This window comes from Mus caroli, unplaced genomic scaffold, assembly GCF_978045245.1.
Source record: "Mus caroli unplaced genomic scaffold, Mus_caroli_1 scaffold_13, whole genome shotgun sequence".
NCBI classification, from domain to species: domain Eukaryota; kingdom Metazoa; phylum Chordata; class Mammalia; order Rodentia; family Muridae; genus Mus; species Mus caroli.
The window spans coordinates 3202478-3226412 of NW_028227268.1; the positions used below are offsets into that span (position 1 = coordinate 3202478).

A 23935-nucleotide genomic window follows, 5' to 3' on the forward strand; every position below is an offset into this window, starting at 1 on the left:
GAGTTCAAGGCTAACTAGGGATGCAGGAGACCCTGTCTAATGAGCACTCCCTCACACACAAGCACACATACACACACATACAATTTCCAAATAGAACACGCTCTGGGACTCTTCTCTTTACCCCTCTCCAATCTCTCTAGTCTCTTTTTCTAGTGATGAAGATGGCATAGTTTCTAAGACAAACTCTGAGGGCCACAGGTCACTCTGTAAGTACTGTGTAACCTCCGTCCGACTCAAAACCTGCTGATAGCCAGGCTTGGGAGATTCTGGGCAGGCTCTGTGCACACATAGTTGATGATTGGTCAGGAGATGGGCAAACTTTGCAAATCCATGATATTTGCATAGAGCCTGCCCCAGTTGAAGGTTGGCACCCCTTTGTAGGTGGAGCTATCAGCAGACCATGCACAGCTCTTCCAGGATCCAGCTTGTGACCACTGGGAGGGACCCAGAGCAAGACTGGCCCCACTAGGGATTGGTCTCTGGGAGCCTTGATCCAGATGTTGTCTCCCAGCTGAGAGAAGCCCAGAGGCAGGAGGCATTAAGAGTGCAGATGCCCTGTCTCTGCATCCAGAGAGGTTTCTGGTGGCAGAAGGCCAAGAGCACAGGTTCTTCCACTGGGCAGGCGGAGGCGTGGCAGGGCAACCTTTGCCCACCCACTTACCTGGCCCATCTGTCGGCAGAGTAGTTCAGGGGCTGCCAGAGTGGATTGCTTAACCAACCTCATTACTCTCGTGCATTTAGCAGCTCAGAGGAAGATAATACCTTTCAAGTTTGACCCAATTTTCGTTTTTGTTGTCATAACCATGGAAAATCGACCTTCGAGCCCCTCAGCAGCAGAGCTGAATGGGAAGTGATTTACGGCAAGCCCCTGCTCAGAATCCCTAATGTGCCCATGGGGCACTGCTGCAGCGCCCTCCTCGGAGGCCTAATCTCCTCTTAGCAGCAATCCACGCAGAGCTTCACCCAACAGCCCCTCCCCGGAGCTGTTGACAACCCCGTTCCCTAGAATTAGAAGTAAATGAGTAGGTGGACTGACGAACTGGCACTCGGATCTCTAGCACAAGAAGCACCAGAGACCGAGATTCCGCACCGGAAGCAGCGCATTCCCCAGCCTCACCACTCTCCCCGGCAGGTCGTTGCTCTTTCTAACTGCGATGCCACTTGGTGTTCCTGTGAGCAGGCAGGGCTAAGGACAGGGGCACGGAGCTTGGCAGGATCTGGTGGCAAGAAGGCTTTCTAAGGGAGGCAGAGCTCCGAGTTACAGGACAGTTGATAGTGCCGCAGAGCAGATGTAGCCTGTTCAATCCAACACATTTAAACTATTATTGCAGTATGTAATCTGTTAAGATAAGAATAGGACATTTTAATTGATTTTGTTTAAATTTGTTTTATAGTGTACAAAAGAATAGGCTTCGTTACGGCATTTTCATAAACGTTTAGCACTTACTTTGTTCAGATTACGGGCTTCTGTCCCTTGGGCCCCTCCTGCCGGTCCCCTCCCCCACCTGTACATTCGTTCGTATCCCTATTCAGTTTAGTATCTGGATTCTGTGTATGAAAGTAAACATACGGTATTTGTCTTTCTGAATCTTGTTTATTTGGCTTAAGTGGTGGTCTCCACTTCCACCTGTTTTCCTGAAAAGGATATAATTGCCCTCTCTCTCTCTCTCTCTCTCTGACACAATGAAATACTCGTATGTACATATAAACTATGTTTTCTTTATCCATTGTGGGCATCCAGGCTGTTTCTTTATCTTGGCATCCAACATCCCCTCCCACTGGTGAACACCAGTGTGCAGGTGACTCTGAAAATGCTGACTTGAGTCTTTGGGCATGCACCCAGGAGCAATATCGCTATGCCACACGGTGGCTCTGTTTTTAAGTTTTTCATTTCTTCATTTGTTTCTAGTGACCTCCACACTGTTTCCCCATGCAGTTCAGTGCAGCCCCATGCAGCCTAATGCAGCCCTGTGCAGCCCCATGCAACCCCATACAGCCTCATGAAGCCCAGTGCAGCTTAGTGCAGCCCCATGCAGCCCGGTGCAGCCCGGTGCAGCCCCTTGCAGCCCCATGCAGCCTCATGGACATTCCCACCTGCAGCATGGAAGGGTCCCCCTCCCCACATTCTCACCTTTGATTTACTGATGATAACCAACTGACTGAGCCGAGAAAGACTCTCAGTGTAGCTTTGATTTGCACTTCCCTGATGGCTGAGAATGCTGAGCATTTTTTTCATACATTTGCTGGTCATTTGCACTTCCTCTGAGATGGTCGTTCAGTTCTTCTGTTCATCTACTGACTGGATGGTTTGCTTTGGTGTTTGATACTTTGAGTTCTTTGTAGATCCTAGGTAGGAGTTCCCTACAAGATTGGTGCTCATAGAGCACTCACAGGTCTGTGGGCCAGTTGGGGTAAGTGGGCCGTGGCAAACTCTCTATAGGTCTATAAGTCAGTTTAGTGGCTCTATACCAGGGTGCCATTGGCCTCTGTACCATAGGGCAACAAACAGCAGGAAACATGTAAGGCTGCTTCTGCCCAGGCTTGGGGCCCTGCTAGCCAAAAACGTCATATAGCTGAGCCCTGGTTCACACAGGGTAGACAAAGAGACTTGGCTCTTTGGGGGAAATACTGCAAAACAGCACTGGAAAGGACACAGTGCTGGGGCAGATCAGAGTTCTGTTACCGTTGTCTCCACAGTGAGGTGGAGCGTAGGCTAATCCTGATGGCAACGACAGTGGAGGTCATCTCAGTGTGTGATGATCTGGACACATAGCCCACTTCATATTGAGTGTCCATCATGGATCAGAGATTAAACCAAGTATTCCGTGCACATGAACTTGTTCCTCTTAGTGACCCAATGGTAGAACTAAGATCCCATTTTATAGGCAAGCAATCTGATGCCAAGAGACAAGTAAACAACTAGGCATAGTGAAAGAGGAGCTAAGATTTTGGTCCAAGTTTGTGTAATGAAAGCCAAGATGTGTGGATGCTCTGTTGTGAAGTCTTAGTGGGACTTGCCTCTCGCCCCTACCCCAGTTCTGAGAATCTACTACACTTATTGGAGTTACGTCATAGGTGAATGGATGGGTGGTAGATGGCTAGTGGGTAGATGAAAGGGTGGGTGGGGTCAGTAGCTGTGAGTAGATGGTGGGCATGTGACTAGATAAACAGATGATATATGGTTGGGCAAACGTAGTTGGAAGGATGGGTTAGTAGATGAATGGACAAATGGATAGGTGGGTGAGTAGTTATATAGTTGGAGGTATGGGTAAATGTTCACACATGTAAGTGAATGAATAAGTAAGTGCATGGACAGATGCATGGATGGGTAGATGTGTGGATGCATGAATGGATGTGTGATGATGCATGGACAGATGCATGGATGCATGGATGGGTAGATGTGTGGATGCATGAATGTATGTGTGATGATGCATGGACAGATGGATGGATGCATGGATGGGTAGATGTGTGGATGCATGGATGCATGGATCAGTAGATGTGTGGATGCATGAATGGATGTGTGATGGATGCATGGACAGATGGATGGATGCATGGATGGGTAGATGTGTGGATGCATGAATGGATGTGTGATGGATGCATAGATGAATGGATGCATGGATGGAGGGATGGATGCATGGGTGGATGCATGCATGGGAGGATGGATGCATGAATGGATGGATGGACACATGGACAGATGGATTCATGGACACATGAATGTATGGATGGATGAATTCATGGATGAATGCATGCATGGATGGAGGGATGGATGCATGAATACATGGATGGATGCATGCATCGATGAATAGATATGCAGTTGAATATATTGGTGAATAGATGAATGGGCAGGCGAATGGGTGGGTGGATGGATAGGGTGGGTAAGTAGGTAGTTAGAGAGATGAATGGATGAATAGGTATATAGATTGTAGTTGAATGGATGAATGGGCAGCTATGTAGTTAGTATATGAACAGGTGAGTAAATGATTGGGCACATGGACAGATGAGTCTATGGATAGGTAGCTCCACCCTCATCTTTTGTAAGGATGTCTTAGGTAGGATTTTATTGCTGTGAAGAGACACCATGACCAAGGCATCTCATATAAGGGAAAGCATTTAATTGGGGCTGGCCTACAGTTTCAGAGGTTTAGTCCATTGTCATCATGATGGGAAGCATGGTGGTGTGCAGGCAGACCTGATGCTGGAGAAGGAGACAAGAGTTCATCTTGATCCATAGGCAGCAGAAGTGAGTGCCACACTAGGCATGGTTTAAGTATCTGGTCCTCAAAGCCCTGCCCCTAGCAACACACTTCCTCTAATAAAGCCACACCCACTCCAGCAAGGCCACACCTCCTAATAGTGCTATTCCCTATGGATCTATGGGGGTCATTTTTATTTAAACCACCACAAAAGATTTATTTTATCTTTAATTGTATATGCATGTGTATCTATGTGTGGGTATGTGCATGTGAATGCAGGTACCTACAGGTCAGAGGGTATCAGATACCCTGGAACTGGAGTTACAGGCAGCTGTGAGACAGGTGATGTGGCTGCTAGGAACTGAACTCTCTAAGAGCAATACACACTCAGCCATCTCTCCAGGAGGCCTTGCCCCTGCTTCATCTTGATGTGTGCTCGCAGCCTCACTGAGCTGTGCTGACCCTCAGAGGTCTTCCTTATGCCATGGAAAATTCCATGAGCCCCAAATTCGTATGCTAGGTTCTAAAAAGACACCAGAAAGATCTTAGAAAGAAAACAAATTCCTGAGATGACATAGAGCAAGACAGGACCTTCCAGGTGGCAGAGTGGAGGACTCCACAGGCTCAGACTCGATCTGGACTCAGACAGCCTCTCTGCTGGGCTGTGACCCATGCTTCACACCCAATGGATAGGAATGCAGTCGACAGAGTTCCACCCTGCCTGCTCTGTAACCCAGCTGTTCCAGCCTCCTGCCAAACATCTGTTGGTCCCATGAAAGCCAAGCTAAGAACAGGGCCTCATCAGTGCCAGAGAAAGTTCTCTGGAGGTCTGTGTTCATCTCCCCAGACATAGGGAGGTCTTGGGCAGATTCCAGGTGTTTCTTGGTCGCTGCTGGTGAGACTGTTTTGCTCCATGCTCATGAGAGGGACAGCTGTGCCCTGTGAGCACATCAGAGAGAGCCCATCAACACCCCCATCCTATGTGTGCTTTGCCTTTAGCCCTTTGCCTGTTGCTGGTGCTAACTAGGGAGAGGCCAGGGTTAGACTCAGAGACAAGGTGAACTGGGATGAATCCTAGATATCCATGCTGCTTCCCTGTCTCCTCAATTCATGATCAATGATACAGGCTTCGTGGTAGCCTGGTGGGGCCTTCCCACTAGAGCCAGTTTGAAAACCCACTGGGGCATGCCTCTCAACCCAAACATTCAATGCTGCATATAGCGGTCGATGGCCGCTTTCCCTAGAGGAACTGAGTAAGTCCTAGGTTTGACCCTTCCATTAGAAGGCTCAGAAGCCTCAGGGGATTGACATTCATCGGCTCAGGTCATCCCTTGTATAGGTGTAACCAAGTCACCTGGAAGATATCCTTGTCTTTCCATGTGGGGAACACCATCTTAAAGGTCCCTTGGGAGACAGGCAAGTATTTGACACTTTTTGACAATCTCATGCCACCCAAGAGGATGCTTATGTTGCTCAGCTGTGGCACCACTGTGCCCAGGTGTCAAGAAAAGGGTCATTAGCTGGGAGAGTTGAATGACAAATGTTACCCCATGTTGCTTCGGCATCATCTCCTTGTTGACAGACGTTCCATTCCCTTCCCCTCCCAGAGGGTCTGTGAGGTGTCTACATAGGGACCTGGATAGTTTCCTTCTGGTGGCTAGAATTCTTCCAGGGCAGAACAGAGCAGGCTTGCCTGGGAATTCTTCCGAACACTTGTGCACTACAAATGTCACTGCGTCTCTTGCAATGATTCTTAAAACACACTGCTGTCTTAAGCCATTTCCCTAATGTGCGTGCTGGAAGAGTGGGCTGTGTGCAGAGAGGCAATAGGCTCTAGGTTGGGAGCAGTTGAGAAATTCCTCCAGGGAATGCAGTCAGGCTGTAGGCAGAAGTTGAGGGGAGGGATCCAGGGCAGATCGGAATTCTGGGCAAGGGAAAAGTTTCGTGCCTATCTGTCTGGGAGAGTTTGTGGCTAAGTTTGCTGACTTTCAAGTCCACCTTTGAGCTCCCTGGGGCCTCCCTTGAACACACTCTCATTTTAGCTTGGTTTTTCAAAAGTTAGGAATCTATTAAGGTGGCAATCTCTTCTAGTTACAGTGTCTCGAAGGAGGCTACCTAGTATCTTGGCATTATAATGTCTCAAACGAGGTTACCTAGTATCCTGGCACACTATCTTCTACACCTAGTGGAAACAAAATTCTGCTTTGCCTGTGGGGTCCCCTCAATCTGCCTCTGGGGTTGCTCTGTAGCTTGGACACCCCCTGCTCCCTGACTCCAAGCCCAGCACTCCATACCCCTCAGCATACCCCTCTCTCACCCTCATGCCATGTCTCTCTCCCCACCTCCTCCACTCCCCACTTCTTGTGTCTTCACTCCTTGGGTACTCCCATTCCTTCCTCCCCTTTCACCTTTCTGTACCCCAATTCCACTCCCGCTATGCCCTCTTGCATCTGCCCCCCATCCTCTTGTCCCTCTTATCCCCCTGCCCTCAAGCCTGCCAATAACCAGGTGCCCCTCCCTATTACCCCAGAGTCCCCTGCCATCTTCCTCTCTCTCCTGTTGCTGTACTCAGATTTTCTGTGGCTCTCTCCTGGCCTGGGACTGCCACCCCCATGTCTCATATATCACTTCTGTCCCCAAGAATAAGACCAACTAAGCCCCTCATCTTCAGTCCCTGAGTAGGCACAGAACTTGACAGAAGGCCAGGTAGAGATGGCAGCTCCAGGGTTGGTGCAGAGAATACAGTGGTTCTGGGAACCAAGCATGGGGTTAACATTAGGAAAACGGTAACCTTCAAATTTCAGAATAAAAGTGCTCACAGGCAGCTGCTGCACAGAAATAGGGTGGGCCTCCCCATTTCCAGCCTCTCCCCCACCCCACCTAAGTCATTTACTTCCTGCTCAGCTGGGCACCTGAATGTGCCCCTGTCTATTTCTACCTGGCCTGTCCGTGCTAGTTCTCTAGGTGCTCAGAGCTAGGTTTTGGTCTGGCTTCTGGCCAAGATGGCTTCCCACAGGCAGGGTAGAGTTTGCTTCCTTCTGGCCTATTGGGCCTTCTGGCTGGGGCTCTGTAATGAGGTGGTCATCTGTGTGGACCTGACATCTGCATAGCTCAGGCAGGCCACCTGCATGAGTAGGCTCGCAGCTCCGATGCTCCTTCATTCAGAAAGCTAGCTGTTCACGGCACCCAGCCCTTCCTCCTCATGTGTCCACCAAAGGTGTGCACGTGCTCTGAGCTGCAATCGCCAGTCTGGCCCAAGTGCTCTGCAGTGACAGCAAAGGGTGATGCTCCACAATTGTGTGGCAGAAAGGCCCTGCTCTTTGGTGTGCATTGTGCCTGGGGCCTTGAGGTAAGGACAGGTAGAGCCTAGCTGGGCTCCCAGCCTTACTCTGTCCACTGTATGTTCTATCATGTCCATTGGCTGTCCATATCCCCACCCGACCCTGCACTGCTGAGGGGCCACAAAGGATACACTCTTAGTTCCTGCTGCCTGGTTCAGTTGGGCACAGGCTGTCTGTCTTTTTGAATTCCTGAAGGAAGTAGGGGGTTGCCGGGGTTTCCCACAGACTCTTGCCTGTTTTTAGCACAGCGAGAACCTGTCAGGATCAACTTCATGGTTTTCTCCCCTCCCCACATCCTCTGCTATTGCAGCTGAGTTTCTCTTTACAGCAAAAGAGCGTGTGTGTGTGTGTGTGTGTGTGTGTGTGTGTGTGTGTGTGTGAGCATGTGTACATAGGTGAGTGTGTGCATGTGTGTGAGTGTGTGTATGAGAGTAAATGTGCATGAATGTGAGTGTGCATATGTGTGTATAAGTGTGTGTGTATAAGAATGAGTGTGTGAGTGTTACGTTTGTGAGTGCGTATGTATGTGTGTATGTGTGTGGGTGTGGGCGTGTATGTATGAGAGTGTGTGTGTATGTGAGTGTGTACATGTGTGTGTGTATGAATGTGTATTATGAATGTGTATGTGTGTATGAGAGTTATTGTGTACATGAATGTATGTTTGTGTGTGTGTAGTGATGCTTCAGGAGGGAAATGGCTTGTCTACCTGGGCTACTAGGTAAAGTTAAGTTTTCTGTCTTTTTATCAATCCATAGTTCTGTTGATCCAGTTATCCATCTAGCCATCAATCTGTCTGTCCACCCATCTATATATTGAACCATTGATCTGATCTATCTATCCATCGTTTGATCCATTGAGTGGATGATTGATCGTTTCACCCACCCATTCATTGATCTATCCACATTACCATTGATGTACCCACCTTTGATTTGTTCACACATCTATCCATCTACCTACCCGCCCATCTTTTGATCCATCAATCCATTGACCCATCTATCCTCCCTGTAGCACTGAGAACCTAGACTGTATCAAGCACTGTGTTTGTAGTGCCAAATTCCCCAGCCTTCGAGGACCCGAGTGGAGTGATGCAGAACATCGGAATACAATAGCAGTGAGCAAGGAACTTGGGGGCAATAGCTTTGCCTTAGTTGTCAGAGGAGAGCTCTATAAAAATGACTGAGCGAGGAGATGGGGCTGGCAGCTTCTAACCCATTGCAGAGGCACAAGGCCACTGTTGGGCGAGAGAGTGCCTGGATGTTGCTCTAACCTGCGCAACAGCTGGTGCCATCCTCTGGAAACACCCTGGTCCTGGGATTCTGAGTTTCTCTGTCTTCTTCTCCCTTTGAGGCACCTTGCTCCTCTGTGCAAGACTTCCTTACCCACTAGCTCCTGGAGAGTCTCATCTGTGACTGTATATCATCTCTGCCATTTCTACTCCCTGCCTTCTTGCTGGTTGCTCTGTGCACATCTGCAGCTTCAGACAACATTCATGTTTTCTATAAACCCTTAGTTAACTATCACCTGGAAATGGGTTACCTGCAAACACAGCAACTTAAAACAACAGTCATTTATTGGCTCTGTTTCTGGGCTTCCAGAACCGGCAAACAGCTTAGCTTATGCTTTAAAAAAAAAAAAAAAGAAAAGAAAAAGCTCAAGGTATCGCAAAGGTTTCTCACTGACAGTGTGTCTGGGCTGGAGGCATCTGAAGCCAGCTTGTGATGAAGGCAGTGGACTCAGCCTCCTCCTCCTGCCCATGTGGTCTCTCCGTAGAGCTCCGGAAGGTCCCATGAAGTGGTGAGAGTGGCCCAGGTGCCATGTTGTCTTCGGCGACCTGAGCTTGCATGTGCCTGCCTTACTGGTTGTATTTGTTGTTCACATAGATGACCCACCTGGGAGGTGAGGAACAAAGAGGGTAGAGATTTAGGATCACATAGTCACTCTGGAGGCTGATTACCATGGCCCCAAAGCAGGGAGGCCTCTTCCTTAAACCTTAGGTCTAAGTACACAACCACTCCCAGCTACTCCTGTGTCACCTCAGGTCTGTTCAGTCTTAACAGCCCCACAAGCCTTGAAATATATTAACCTTTAAACAAGCCAATAAAAAAAAAAATCAGGATTTCTATGCAACCAGGTTGATCTGGAGCACACTGTCCACCTACCTGCTGGATACGTGCTATTTTTAACATAGGAAAGGGAATAAAGATAACAATGGCCCCACTGAGGTCCTGTTGTGGTACACCATTTCTAGAGAGACCAGAACAAATGTCTGCTCACCCTAGATAGGGAACCAACAACAAACCAAAATCTGGCCATCATCAAGACCAACTTGATAAAGCAATGAATTGCGTTGCCATTGCTTACAGAACTGAGTGAGGGGTGACTTACAGGAACAGGATTGAATCAAAGACAGCTGTGACATCAAAGCCCACCCTAGCCTGGGTGATAGCTCAGGAAGGCTGGAGACCTGATGCACACTGCACAAGCTGGAGGCATCCATCAGGTTGGAGAGTGTCTTTATCAAGCAGTTTAGATGGTCTGAGCCTTTTACAGGTAACTTAGCTGAACTCTTTCTTCTAGTGTTTCAGTTAGTGTGAGACTGTCTGTTAGATATACACTGCTTATATAGGCTTGGGAGGGAGGGACTTGGTGAATCTACTCAGTTTCAGGCACTTCCTGAAGCTATTGAATTATTTGCTTTGTGAGCTTAAGGAGCTTCCCTGTGGAATGAATTTCATCTCATACCATCCTTAGAATGCTAAAAGGGAAGGTTTTATTTGGAAGAAATTTTTACACAATGAGCCCTTCCCAAGGTAACCTTTCCTGACACCCTAAGGCCCCCAACTCTACTGAGAAGCCATGGCATGGCTTATACTGCCTTTTGTGCCAATCCCATGTCCACTGGTTTCTGTACACTGCTGACCATGTCCTCTGGTTTTCACCTTGCCCCTCCGCAAGCCTGCACGTCTCATCTGATCTCCTGGAGAAGCTGATTGAGATTCCTGGCTTGTTTTCACATGTCCATGGGGTCCTCCCAGACACCAGGATGCACTCCTAAGACATGAATCTGCATAGCTTCCCGTTTAAAAATTCTCCAAGTGAGTTCATAAAGTCCTTGGTGTGGCTTTCAAGGCACTGTGATCTGATTCCTGACTTCACAGGACAGCCCTGTCTCTGCTTTGTCCCATCTCTCTACTCCCAGAAAGTCACTTCCCTGTGGCTTTCTCATTTGACACCTGCTGTCTCTTCCTCTGCCCTGCCTCTCCACCTTCTCTTTCTCCTCTTCTTCCTCCTTCTCCTCTCTCTTCTTCTTCCTCCCCCTCCTTCTCTTCCTCCTCCTCTCCTCCTCTTTCTTCCCCAACCCCCTCTGGGGTCTGTCACCAGCTCCATCTGGGAAGCCAGAACACCCTCCCCCACGCATGTGGTGCTTTCTCTGTCTCTCTCATTGACATTTTATTCTGTCAGTTGCTCAAATGTCTCGATATAGCACTTGTCTTATGCCAGGCCCTAGGTGTGACATGGTGAAAGGAAGATCCCTTCTTTTCAAGGCTTGTCCACCTCCACTGTGGTAGTCGGCTGGCTGTTGTGTCTCTACTGTAAGCTTCTTGGCGACATGTCCCCATGGTGTTCCTTTGTCCCCAGCATAGGAGGGACTCACAGTGGTGCTTTCTTTAAGGGTCAGCATGTGGAATGCTAGGTGATCAGCACTCCCTTGGTGTGCCTAGGGCAGACCCAGACTGCAGTGTTAGGCTCCCTGTCATTGCAAAACGGGGACCTGGGGGACCAGAGAGGCTTCTATGTAGCACATTAGGCAATGTGCCACATAGAAGCACGAGGAGCTGGTTTTAGATACCCAGCCTCCACACACAATGTTGGGCACCGTGGTAATTGCCTGTAGCCTCAGCCCTGGATGGGTAGGGAGACAGATCTCCGGGGTTCACTGACCAGCCAATTTATCCTACCTGGTGAGCTCCAGCAAGACAACCTGTCTGATAAGCGACCAGAGTATGGGGAGGCAGACAGCTGCTGCCAACTTCTGCCAGCCACACATGCATGCGCACACACCTTTACACATGTGTGCATCCACAGTCCCCTCGTGCCCACACACAAAGTAAAAAGAGACATTTGAAAGGTGACCACCTGGGAGGCTTTGGCGATGGGAGGGAGACCGGACCCAAACATCTCTACTTCGTTAAAATTTGCTTAAACCAGAAGCCTGGTGACTCGGCTGTAGCTGGGCTGGGCTGGAGTGTTTTTGTTTTTGTTTTTATCTGGGCCATTTATGATTTAAGGTGCAGAGTCCTCCTGCTGCTGGGTCCAGCCTCATAGCTGGAGCTCCTGGGCTCCTGGGCTGAGCTCAGGTCAGACAGCCCCCAGCCTTCCCTCTACAAACTGTTCCCCTGACCTTGGGGAGAATCGCTTCCCAAATTACAGCCCTCCGCTTTGGGAGTGTTAAACACAGCGCGGAGAACACATAAATTACATAAGGCCCTTCTCATTGCCGCTGGGTGCCTGGAATAATGTCACATTTCACCAAACCAAAAGGTACACTGTATTATTAAAACAGGCTGGCATTAAAGGAAGAAGTGGAGCCGCAGTAACACTGTCAGACTCCCACCACACGTCAGAATAATGAACCCGGGGACAGGATCCATAAGGCACGAGGGGAGTGAAGGGTGAAGGCAGCTCCGCAAGAGCCATTTAAAAACGGGAGGAGGAGGAGGCGGCAGCTCATTTTCTTGGAATATTGCATTTCCCTGTATCTTTACTACTGAAATATGGCATGCTGTGCCGTGCTTCCCTCTGGGTTAGAGGCACAGTGAGTTGTGCTTTCTGGGTTCAGGCCTCATCTTAAATGCTCCTGTTGGTCCTTAGTCTGTGTGCCATACTCTGTGTGTGCATGTGCGAGAGTATGTGTGCCTGTGTGTATGCATTGTGTGCATGTGTGTGAGCAATTGTGTGTGTGTGAAAATGTATGTGTGTGTGTGAGCGCGTGTGTGCCTGTGCATGAGTGTGTGCATGTTCATGCACATGAGTGTGAGTTTGCATGTGTGTGCCTGTGTGTGAGTGTATGTGCATCTCTGAGCATGTGCTTGTGCATGTGTGGGTGTGAGTGTGAGCATGTGCATGTGTGAGTGTGCACATGTGTGTGCATGTGTGTGAGAACATGTGTGAGTATGTGCATGTGTGAATGTGTGTGTATGCCTGTGTGCCTGTATATAGTGTATATGTATTGTAAGTACATGCATGTTTGTGTGCATGTGCACATGTGTGAGTGTGTGTGTGTGAGTGTGAGTGTGTGTGTGTGTGTGTGTGTGTAGCACCAGGGAGAGATTCTCTACTCTTGATGTGGAGGCAGGAGGATCAAACACACACACACACACACACACACACACACACACACACACACACCCTTTCTGCTTTTCATTTGGAATCCTATAAATAAAGCCATTTTCTCAGGTTAGATAATTAATTTATAAAAAGTTAGTGGTGTCCCCAGACCACCCAGCCATGTGTAGTTTTGGGGGGACTTTGGGGAAAGTCTGCCATAGTCTTTGCTGCAGGGCTTTCTCCACAGGAGTTGCTGAGAGTGTTACAAAGTCTTGGGATATGATGGCTTCTGCTCACCTTGTAGAATGTGTGTGTGTGTGTGTGGGTGGGTGGGTGTGGGTGTGTGTGTGTGTAGGGGGTCATGTTCTTTGCCAACAGTGGACAGCTTTAACCCTTCACACTCCAGTGACCTAGGTTCCTGGAGTTAAAGGTATAGTCTGTGTTCGTGTGTGTGTGTGTGTGTGTGTGTGTGTGTGTGTGTGTGTGTACATGCACATACATGTACAGGGGACATCGTGGGGACTCAGAATTTCCCATTTGTCCTCCCTGCAGCTGCAGAGAGGAGGAGGCTGAGGTTGCTAGACCATTTTGGGGGGCAGGTTTAGACATGCCATGTGTATTTCTCAGCTGGAACATGAGCTTGCCCAGCTCAAATTTGGGGACATGGTACTACACTCTGCACACACAATACACAGTGGGGGCACAGTAACTATGCTTCTGAGGGCAAGGAAAACTCAGGCCCACCCCCACAAATGAGAGCCTGTTGCTGACAACAGGAGTAGCAGACTGTGGTCTTGACCCTGGGGCCCTGCAAAGAGTAGGTATCTATCTCCTCTCTCCCATCTCTCAGCCAGCCCTGGCCTGGCTCCTCTCCTCCTCCACCCTGCCACACTCCTCTGTCATTGTGGTGGGGATTGCCAGAGTGGAGTATAGGAGTTACAATCCCACGAATCTACAAAAGCTGGGGCTGCGTGGCTGCGTGGCTGCTGGGGTATGGCTGGGGCCTTAGGCCTCCACCCTGTGTTCTGGGATATTCTGTGCAGTGGATGATGGATGGATGGCACTTCGCACTGCAGAGCGAAGGAAATGAGCCCTCCGTGGTGGAGGATAGGCCGCCGCTCAGTTTTCTCCCACCCAACCTTGGTCAAAGCAAACAAACTGGCCTGAGGCTTTTGGTGGGGCATGGCCAGGCGGGTGTGGGATGGTGAAGATTTTGGTGTTCTGAGTGTTCTGAGCCTGGATGGTTTTACTAGAAAAGGGCTATGTGCAGAATTTCTGGGGTTGGAGCGGGGAGATTACAATTGCAATTACAGAGGGCAAGCACCCTATGTGACAGTGGACACGAGGTGTGCTATGCGCGCCAGGAAGAGTTACCCTGCGTATACAGTGATATTCTGGAGTCCCTGGGTACAGGGAGGAGGGAGTGGCATAGGAGAGGTTCCAGAGCTCACGAGTCCTATCAGCAGCGGGAGGTTTATCATGAGACCACATGTGATACCTTAGCTCGGAGTCTGTCATCTGCTCTTACTTTCCTAGACCTCAAATCCTGTGAACTGGGAGCTCCCAAAGGCTGAGTTAGTTCACCATGGTCATCAAAGCAATGTTGGGTGTTTCTTCCGATTGACTGCCCCTGGAGGGTTGTGTTTAGAACGGGACACAATCTGACCATTCCTACTAAAAGAGAGGGACGAGGTATCTGTGGGGTGTGTATGTGTTGGGTTAGAGTCTAAGCCGGAGGAGACAGGGACTGAGGCTAGAAGGAGCCACGGAAGAAGGTGGGGAACAGCTTGGGGAGGGACAAGCACCCATGGGATTGGGGAGTCAGAGGACATGGGCTGCCTGAGAGGGCAATGGCTCAGGCAGGTGGCCGAATGGCCGAGAGTGGGTGCCAGGCAGAGCCTAGGTGCTCGTGGATGGGTGGTTACCACATGACTGATTCCTGGCGGCAGGCTCTTGACTGTGTACCAGCATTTGTTTTATATTAAAGGGGAGGGACTATTTCCAAGGCAGGGCATTTATTTTTGTTTTTTTTTGTTTTCGTTTTCCTTCTCTTCAGGTTGAAAAGCTGCCTGTGAGAACCTAGTGCTCTTTCACGATCCCACTCTGCGTGGGCACACACACACTCCATACTGAGGAAGCCTCATCAGTTCTTCCACGGGCCCCTGGCTACAGGAAAGTAGACGGCACCCCAACAGGTAAGGCCACAAGGCTCCCCTGCTCTGCCTTGGCATCTGAGTTTGCGTCGAGGATCACTAATAAGGCCACTTCAGTAGTGGGGCAATAGCAGGATGTCCTATGCCTGTGTTTGCAGTTCATTGCGTCTTCGTGGCTTCTACAAGTTGGTTAAGTTACAGAGAGTCCCCGGGTCCCCAGGAAATCATGGCCGTTGACTTTGTTCTCTGTGTCCTGACACTCATCAGCACAGTTTGGGGAACTTAGTCTGGGAAGGAGAGCAGCTCCTGCCAGGTGGTCAGTATGAGATGTGTAAGTGGGCAAGGCTGGGATTTGATCCTCCAACATAATGTCCAGGTTGTCCTCAAGCCAGTGAGCAGCAGTGAGCCTCCATCTTGCTGCTAAGGTGATAGAGTGAGTCCCTGTCCCTCAGGCTGAGCAACAGGTTCTGACAGGAGCCACCAGGGCCAGTGTCACACTTAGAGGTTTCAAATACAGCCCACAAGACTTCGTTCATTTTCCATGCTAGCTACAGGGCTTGGGGACTCTTGATCTTGATAATTGTGTAGGCCTGTTTGTAGACCCCAAGAAAATGCTACATGTGTGATTTCAGTTTTATGCTATACGACGCTCGGGAGAAGGTTGTGAGAACCCTGGGAACTATGTGTTTCCATGCTTTCTTCCTGGGAAGTTAGGGAGCCCCTCCTCCTGGCTCATCTGCATACTCATCAGCTAGGAAATACCTCAAATGGGGAGGTCAGAGGACAACTTCTATAGCAACCCCATTATGTGGCTTCGGAGGAGGGAGCTCGGGACAGAGCTTGGTGGCAAGTGCCTTGTCTTGAGGAACCATTTCTCTGCTCCCCAGTGATGGACTTTGTTGGGCCAAGCATGTGGTAGGAACTGGACACAGGGCAGTGGCTGGCTTCTCCAGAGTCTGTATGTAGGAAAGAACTCTGCATGGTGTCGATGTCTCTCCAGGGGCATGCACACTGTTCCCTCGTGACTGGCCAAAGCTCTCTTCCCTGGGGTTTCCTTCTTGTATGAGGCTCACTGGTCCACAGACTTCCCTGTATATCAGCAATGCAGCCCATTCCGTGATCATGTGACCATCTCTGCAGCGTGCAGGAAAGGAATGAGCCCTCAGGAGACACCGTGCTTGGGTGTTTCAGTTTGGATCTTTTCCGGAGTCTGCAACAAGGTGACATTGGAGAGTTGGCAGTTCTGACTGACCACGTGGTCATGAGGGGAAAGAGGGGCAGCATGCTGGGTGGGCGAGCAGTGTCACTCTCGAGGTCAGGCACGGTCAATGTGTGCCCACATTTCTCAGTGGGTAGTCAGGAGATGGAGGAGTTATAGATGGAGGATTGCCTGAGTTCGAGCAGCTCTGATGAGCTCAGGAAAAATTCCTCACGGAGTTTGTAAGCTAATGGGGGCGGGGTGGGGGGCTGGGGAATAAGCTGCCGTGTTTTACAAGTAATGTCCAGGGGTGCAAAGGCCTCGGAGGACAAATGTGGTGTGATGAACTGACCAGTACTGGGGATTGGAGGCACCTGCTGTTCATGCAAGATGGTGTGGAAAAGGAAGTGAGAGAGAACCTTCCAGATGGGTTTTGATGCCGAAGGTCCGAGGTAGGGATGTGTCAGAGCATTGAGAAGATGGGTGTGAGGGCTAGGCTCAGGGTCGGATGGCTGAGTGGAAGTGGGCGGAGTGCAGAGGGGTCCAGTGCCCTGGGCTGTGATCAGAGGCCCTGGGGGATGGGGTGTTGTGATCTGCTAAAACCAACGGAATCCACGGAAGGGTTCTGAGTCAGGGCCTTCCTCCACTGTGTCAAGCCTGAGGAGATGAAGGCAATGCTGCCTTCTGTGAGGGTCAAGGCAGGGAGCCCCAAGTTGAAGCTGGAGTCAGCTGAGAGCTACTGTAGGCATGCTACTGTTCTTGAGGCTCAATCTGGACTGGGACTGGACCAGAGGTAGATGTTGGGCTAAGCTTGTCCTATGCTGACTGAGATGGCCCTGCTCAGAGAGCCCAAGCCACGCTGGGAGGTCCTCAGTGGACCCTTGTCACTCCAAGACCATGGCTTGTGGTTCCTGAGAGCCTCGGAGGGGCTGGGTCTTGCAGCTGGCCTCAGGCAAGCTCTAGTGTCCTGCTGCTGGGTGTTGGGGCTCCTGGTTCTACTTCCGAGTGAGGACAGCTGGCCCAGATTCACCTTCCTGGGCTTCAGAGAACCAGTCTCCCCAGAAAGGGAGCTCTTTGGAGTCATTAAAACTGAAAGCACAAAGCCCAGCAGGTCCCCAGGGTGGACCTGGGAAGTCCAGAGCCCAAGTGACTTTACATGTAGCGTCTTTGCCTAGCACACTCTCATTCTGACCTCTGTGCATTTAGAAGGTAGTTCTGACAGCTGTGTATCTAAGTCTTGTCCTTCCCATGGGGTGAAGGCAAGGGGAGTCTGGACTCACAGGGAGCCCATCTTCTAAGGGAGGATCATACAGAGGTATGTCCCAGGTACCTTTGTGTGATCTGCATGTCTTTTGTAGCTCTGGGATGGTAGATCTCCAAAGGACGAGGTCAGGCACATGGATGAGCAACCAGGCATGTCAGGCTGCTGACTCTTACACATATGCACGCGCGCACACACACACACAGACAGACACACAGACAGACACACACACACATAGACACACACAGACACACACACAGAGACAGACAAACATACACAGACAGACAGACAGACAAACACATAGACACACACACAGACAGACGATGCCTAGTGATGTCAAACCCACCACGGGGTGTGAGAATCCCTTGCTCTGAGTCTTTGGAGAAGAACTTCTCCTAAGAGTGGTTTTGAGGTCAGAAGAGCCTGCTGTAGCCTACAGCCTGGACAGAGCTGGGTCACAGTTCCCGGAATGGCTTTGACATTGTAGCTCACTTAGTGTGATCTCTACTACTGTCAAGATGTCCTTGCTCAAGGGATGATGAGAGAAGAAATGATTTCCTCCTGCCTTTGACCCTGCCCTCTGCATTTCTTGCCTTTAGGCAGGACCTTGTCCTTAGGTCTTATTTAAAAGCTCACCCCTTTCAATATGGAGTCAATTTAGATCTAACAGTGCAGCCAATTCCAGAACTTCATTAAAAACATGGGTGGACATAATCTGCTGTAAAATGAGGTGTTGTAGTGGCCAGTCTGCGGGCAGCAGTCCATCAGACATGCTGGAAGGAGACGTCTGTCACCCACTGGTACAGGGGATGTGCCAGCTTTCCCAGTCCCTTCTGCTGTTCAGCCATATTTGTATCCATTGCGGGTGTCACTCAGAGGAACCAGAGGCTGTGGCCAGCTGTTCCTTGTCCAGATGTTTCTGAGAGGGGAGAGCTGCTCACGTTCAGGAGCTGAAGGGAAAGTCAAGTCTTCCACCTGCCTTCTGTGCCTCTTGTAGGCGACTGAGGCTGGGGCCCTGCAGGCTGGGGTGGAGCATGCATGTTTGTGGTTGAGCTGCCGACACCCTACAAGTGCTCATCATTGGAAGACATCCATCTCCAAGGCCCCCACCCTCGAGCTTCGTCCCATGAGCACGACGAGCAACATCCCATAAATCATCTCCGAATGAGCGTGTTTCCTGCACTCATCCATCACACCCGGCTCTCCTCTGCTTGTTTTTAAAAGCTGTTAAACCAGAATCCATCACGGGGATGCTGCCGACACCTTGGGCTGAGCTGTACACAGGCTGCCCGAGTCTGTGGTGGTTAGACTATTCCCCCACCCCACCCCGGCCCCGCTTACTGAGGCCTCCTGGTGTGAGGAGGAGTGTAGGGAGGAGTGTGGGGAGGAGTGTGATCATGGCTTTACCCAGCCACATGGGAAGCCTCTTAGAGATAGACCTTCCCATCTGTCTGTCCAGAGCCTGCCCTGCTGTGCTGCTGCCCCACTGTGCTGTGTTGCTACTGGGTAGAAGGGTTGGAGCCCATTGGCCCCACACAGGGCTTCCTGGGCAGGACTCCTGCAGTCATCTGGGCTCTCTCTAGAACCTGATGGTTTAATTAGGGAACTTCATTGGAATGAACTCCCAGGATGCACTGTGCTCACCCTGGGGAAACCCATGGTTTTTCTACCCAGTTTCCTCTAACTGCTGCCTTCTCCCGAGTTTCCCTTCTCTCCATCCTCTCTATTCCTCCCCCATCTTCATCTCCTTCCTCCCTTTCTTTCTGCCTCCTCCTTTTTCTCCCCTCACCCCTCTTTCCCTCCTCCTCTCCTCTCCCTCCTCCCCTCCTCCCCCTCTTTCCCTCCTCCTTTCCTCCCCTCCTCCTTCTCTTTCCCTCCTCCCCCTCTTTCCCTCCTACTCTCCTCTCCCTCCTCCCCTCCTCTCTCTCTTTCCCTCATCCCCCTCCTCCCCTCTCCCCTCTTCCCTCCCATTGCAAGACTTCCTTCACCTTAGGTTTCTCTATGCCTCCTTCCCAGACCTGCTGGCCCAGCTCCATGCTCAGTCTCATTGTCCTCTTCCTTTCCCTGTAGTCCGGGACGGTTCACAGTCACGTGACATCCAAGACGCATGGGGGGGGGGAGTAAGAAGGCTCCTGAGATTCCATCTTCTCCATGAGAACCCTCGTCTGGAACCTTCCAGGCTTTGGGATGTTTCCTAAGCAACTGATGCTGGGTCTGCTCTAGGAGCTGCCGGGCCAGCCTCTAGACAGATGTTACAGGCCGTGGTGGCATTTGTGATATCGTCTCCCACAGGCCTTGGTGGCTGCAGCATCTCCTTTGTCCTCTTCCTGGCCTTGCATTTGTTGGTTGAAGGATAAAACCGCTTGTTGGAGTCGCTGCGACCTTTCCTAAAGAGTAGAAAACCAGGTCTTTACTTTTTCCTTGGTGGCTTGGAGCTCTGTGGTGGAGCTAGGAAGGGACTGGAAGGGTCACCGAGGATCCCAGAGTTCCCCAGGTCTTGACTCTGGGGTTAAGTTGCCCAATTAGAATGCATTAGTTACTAGGGTGTTAGAACATTAGTAACTATTTGGCTGTTCCACGTGTGGCTCCCACCCTGGACGGGGAAGGTGTCTCTGGGCTGTTGCTAACCGTTATGAGGGGTGGGACAGGATGACCCTGAGGTGGGGCCCAGAGCATCAGGGTGGCCACACGAACTGAAGATCGGCTGGTTGTGACCAGGCCGTGTCTTACTGTTCTATGGCTGCGACAGTCTCACAGAATCCCAGCCATCAGGAGGCAGACAGGGGATCCCTGGAGCAAGCTGGCTAGCCCACAAGCATGCAAACATACATATCAGATATACATACATACAAACCCACATGAATGTGTAGGTAGTTTGAAACAGGATATGTTTATTCTTGATCTGTCCCAGAGGTCAGAACCCCCCAGAGCAGGAGTTGCAGAGGCAATCAATTCCCTTCTGAACACCTGTAGCAGTTCCACAGTGCGTGTGGCTTGTGTCTGCATCTCTCCCATCCTGGCCTCCCCCATGTGTGCTGTCTGGGTACCTGACTTCACCTGCTTCCATCCTTTAAAGACTCTGCCATGTCTTTGGCCTCTGCTTAGCACAGACTCCCCCTAACTGGATGGTGCCTATGAAGTTCCTGTTTTTGTGTGTGTTCTATCACAAGGATTGGGAGCTAGGATGTGACTGCCTTTGGGGAACACAATTCTCAATTCAGTATCCTCCATGGTTGCTGGTTGTACGTCTGTCTATCTGTGTGTTCGCATGCATGTGGGCTAGCCAGCCTGCTCCAGGGTTCCCCTGTCTCTGCCTCCTGAGGGCTGGGATTCTGGGAGACGGCCGCATCTGCCTGGCTTTCATGTGCATTTGAATCCTCAAACCTGCACAGGAAGCACTTTATCCAGTGCGTTGTGATATGCTTAGTCCTGAAACCATCTTGAGAGCCAGTTAAGAGCGAAGTGGCTGCACCTTCATCTCACCCTAACAATACCCTGTTCATCACGTGATTCCGAGCACGTCCTCTCATACAGGAGAGAGAAACTGGGGTCCTGTCATGCAAGGCCTCATAAAGGACTGAAGAGAGCATCCTGGAGGAAGTTGGGGGGGGGTTGCTGAGCAAGGGAGGGAGGGAGGGTCCCTGGAGCGGGAGGAAATGAACTTCAGTCTCTGAATGGACAGGTAAGTGTTGGGAGTTAGGACTGCAGCAGGCCCAGCAGATACAGAGGCCAGAGGTGGGGGCTGGGAGAAGGCCCAGTGGAACCTCTGGGACCAAGAGGTATAGAGCAGAGGAACCCATGGAAGGCCCATGAGGGCTCCAGGAGACAGAATAAATGTCACCGAGAGAGGGGACAGAGGCGATCGGAGGAGTAGGAGCTCCGAGCTGCATCCAGGTTTACCTGTTAGAATCAAGCATCCCCAAGGAGACTGGACTCAGTCCTCTCTGTGCCTATGTGTCCCACTTTCTATTGAGATGGCGAACTATCTGTGGACAGGGGCCATCTTCAGGGAGAGCCACAGTTTACAGAAGGCAGGGAGCAACTATCTTGGTCCATCAGGAATAGAGTCAACACAGAACAGCATTCTGGGGTATGGACAGCCCTGACCCACAGCAATTATGGGCAGAAGTTGTGACCTAGGCATACCCTGGACAGAGAGACAGGAGTGGTTCTTGGTGGGTCTGTCTGCATCCCGAGATTGCAGGGTCTCATCACGGAAAGCCACGAGGCTCTCTTATCCGTGTCATCTGAGAGTCAGATATGGGGCGCGCTGGTATGACTCTCAGACAGGAGCCAAGCTGAGGTCCCTGGGTCTGGCTGCGTAGAATCTCCATCCTGTCCCTTTGCACAGACACAGCACACCGTTAGAGGGACAGCTGTGATTCCACTCAGAGAGTGAGCGTCAGTGGGCGTGTACCAATTGGGAGAAAGTCGCTCGTTATGGTTTGCAAGTGTTTCAGGGCTGGAGCTTCCAAAGGCACCTGTGTTCAGGAGAGGAGGGACTGGCAGAGGCCCAAGGAAGAGAGAACATAGAAGAGGGGACAGCACAAGCTTGGCTTGAGCTGTGTTTGTGTGTGTGTGTGAATGTGTGTATGTGAGTTTGTGTGTGTGTGTGTGATTGTGTGTGTATGTGAGAGAGAGAGAGATGACACTATGTTGTGGGCATGTGTGTTTGTATGTGTTGTGTGTGCAAATGCATATGTTGTGTGTATATGTATGTGCACACATGCATGCATATGTGTGACTGTGTGTGTTCCTGCATGTGCGTGATAGAAGAGGAAACAAAAGAGGGACAGTCACCCTGTCCTCTGCTGGGACAGACAGCTCCATCCTTGATCTTACACCACTGGCTGCTGCTGAGCTTTGGCTGGAAGTGCAGGAAGCTTGCAGGATGTGGACTCCTGCAGTTACCACTGGGCACCAATCATGATGTAAGCACCCTGGCAGGGCCAGAGAGCAATCAAAGCTGAACTCAAGCTCAACAAAGATCAAATAGGATGCTCCTGACATGCCACAAGAGGAGCTCCTGGGCCCAGAGCCCCCTGAACAGTGCAGAAGGCTTGGGGGTACCTCAAGGTGGCCTGCTGGTGAGGTACAGCCCATCTTGTCTGGAATGTTCATCATTCCAAAGGGTTGTGGGTGACATTGCCTTGTCAGACATCACGACTCTGAGAAGACAGAACCACAGGACAATGTGAGCACTGGAATGTTGCAGTAAATCTCCAACCCAAATATGCCCGGCAATGAAAACACAACTCAGTTAATATGATTACATGCTGTGCTCCTAGTTTGGGCAGATCTACCACTACACTAGCATCTTCCACATCTATGAGACCCCTTAGAACTTGCGGGTTCTCTAGGCTGTGTGCTTCTGCTCTGTTTTTCTTTCTTCCTCCTCCTCCTCTGTGTCCTCTCCCTCTTCCCTTTTCTCCTCCTTCTCTCTTCCAACCTTCTGCTCCACCTTCCTTTTGTCTGCCCAATCATAGCTCTCCTTTATTTTACAAATTAAGGTGGGAAGCAGGTTTACAGGAAATCACCTGAGTGCTGACTCATTCCTTGTTCGAAACCCCTCACAGAGAATGGAATTAATAACAAATATAATTAGCTGGAACATTCAGAATCAAGCCCCACCCCAGTCCTCCAACACTGAGCATGCATTCTGGATGGCTCAGGTCAACACTACTCAAAGTGAGCTCTGCACACAGGCCCTGTGAGCCATGGCTACTGGCCCCGGGCTTGAATACTGCACTTGAGAACAATGCACTAATCCATTTTCTATTTCTATAGATAAATATCTGAGCCTGGACAACTTTATAAAGCCAAGAAATTCATCTAGTACTAGAGGTTTAAGGGTATGGTTACTGGCACCAGCTCATCTCTGAAGAAGACCTGGGAGATATCACAGTGGCAGATGTGTGCACAGGAGGGACAGGTCACATGTCCAGACAGGAAGTCAGAGGAGAGAGGGATTCTTGTACCATAGCTCACACTTAAAAGATGTGAGTTAGGGTCTCATGAGAACCACCCTAATCTTTTCTGAGGTCATGACCCCAATGACCTAAGGATTTCCCACAGGGACCCACCTTCTAAAGAGCTCACCACCTCAAAACATTGCCTCTTTGGGGATCAAGCTCCCAAAATATGAACAGTGGTGGTGGTGATGATGGTGGTGGTGGTGGTGGTGACGATGGTAGGGACACACATTCTAACTACCATAGCAATCTGCTTCTATATTCTTTTACAACATACTGACAGTGGAATCTTAACGCTGTGGAATCTAATAAGAAATTAGCCTTGCCTGCGGGAATTAAAACCACAACTGCAGAGGATCTGGAAGGGCTCACAAAGCTGGTGTTTGCCTAGGTTTGGTTGCTACCCGTGTGTCCTGCATGGTGGTCTGGTTGTGGTCATAGGCTGCTTAGCATTATGGGAAGGCCTTGAGTCAGCTATGGCTCCTGGAG

The 23935-nt window shown here is 50.4% G+C and overlaps 1 protein-coding gene across 3 annotated transcripts in view; it reads left to right on the top strand.

The window, feature by feature from the left end:
* Nucleotides 1-23935, top strand: part of Rbfox3 (RNA binding fox-1 homolog 3) — a 424648-nt gene that overhangs the window by 84162 nt on the left and 316551 nt on the right. For all 3 annotated transcript variants that reach the window (XM_085829384.1, XM_085829382.1, XM_085829383.1), the window contains one exon: nt 14919-15057. The gene's annotated coding sequence lies outside the window, so the exon portion shown is untranslated. The remainder of the gene's footprint in view (nt 1-14918; nt 15058-23935) is intronic.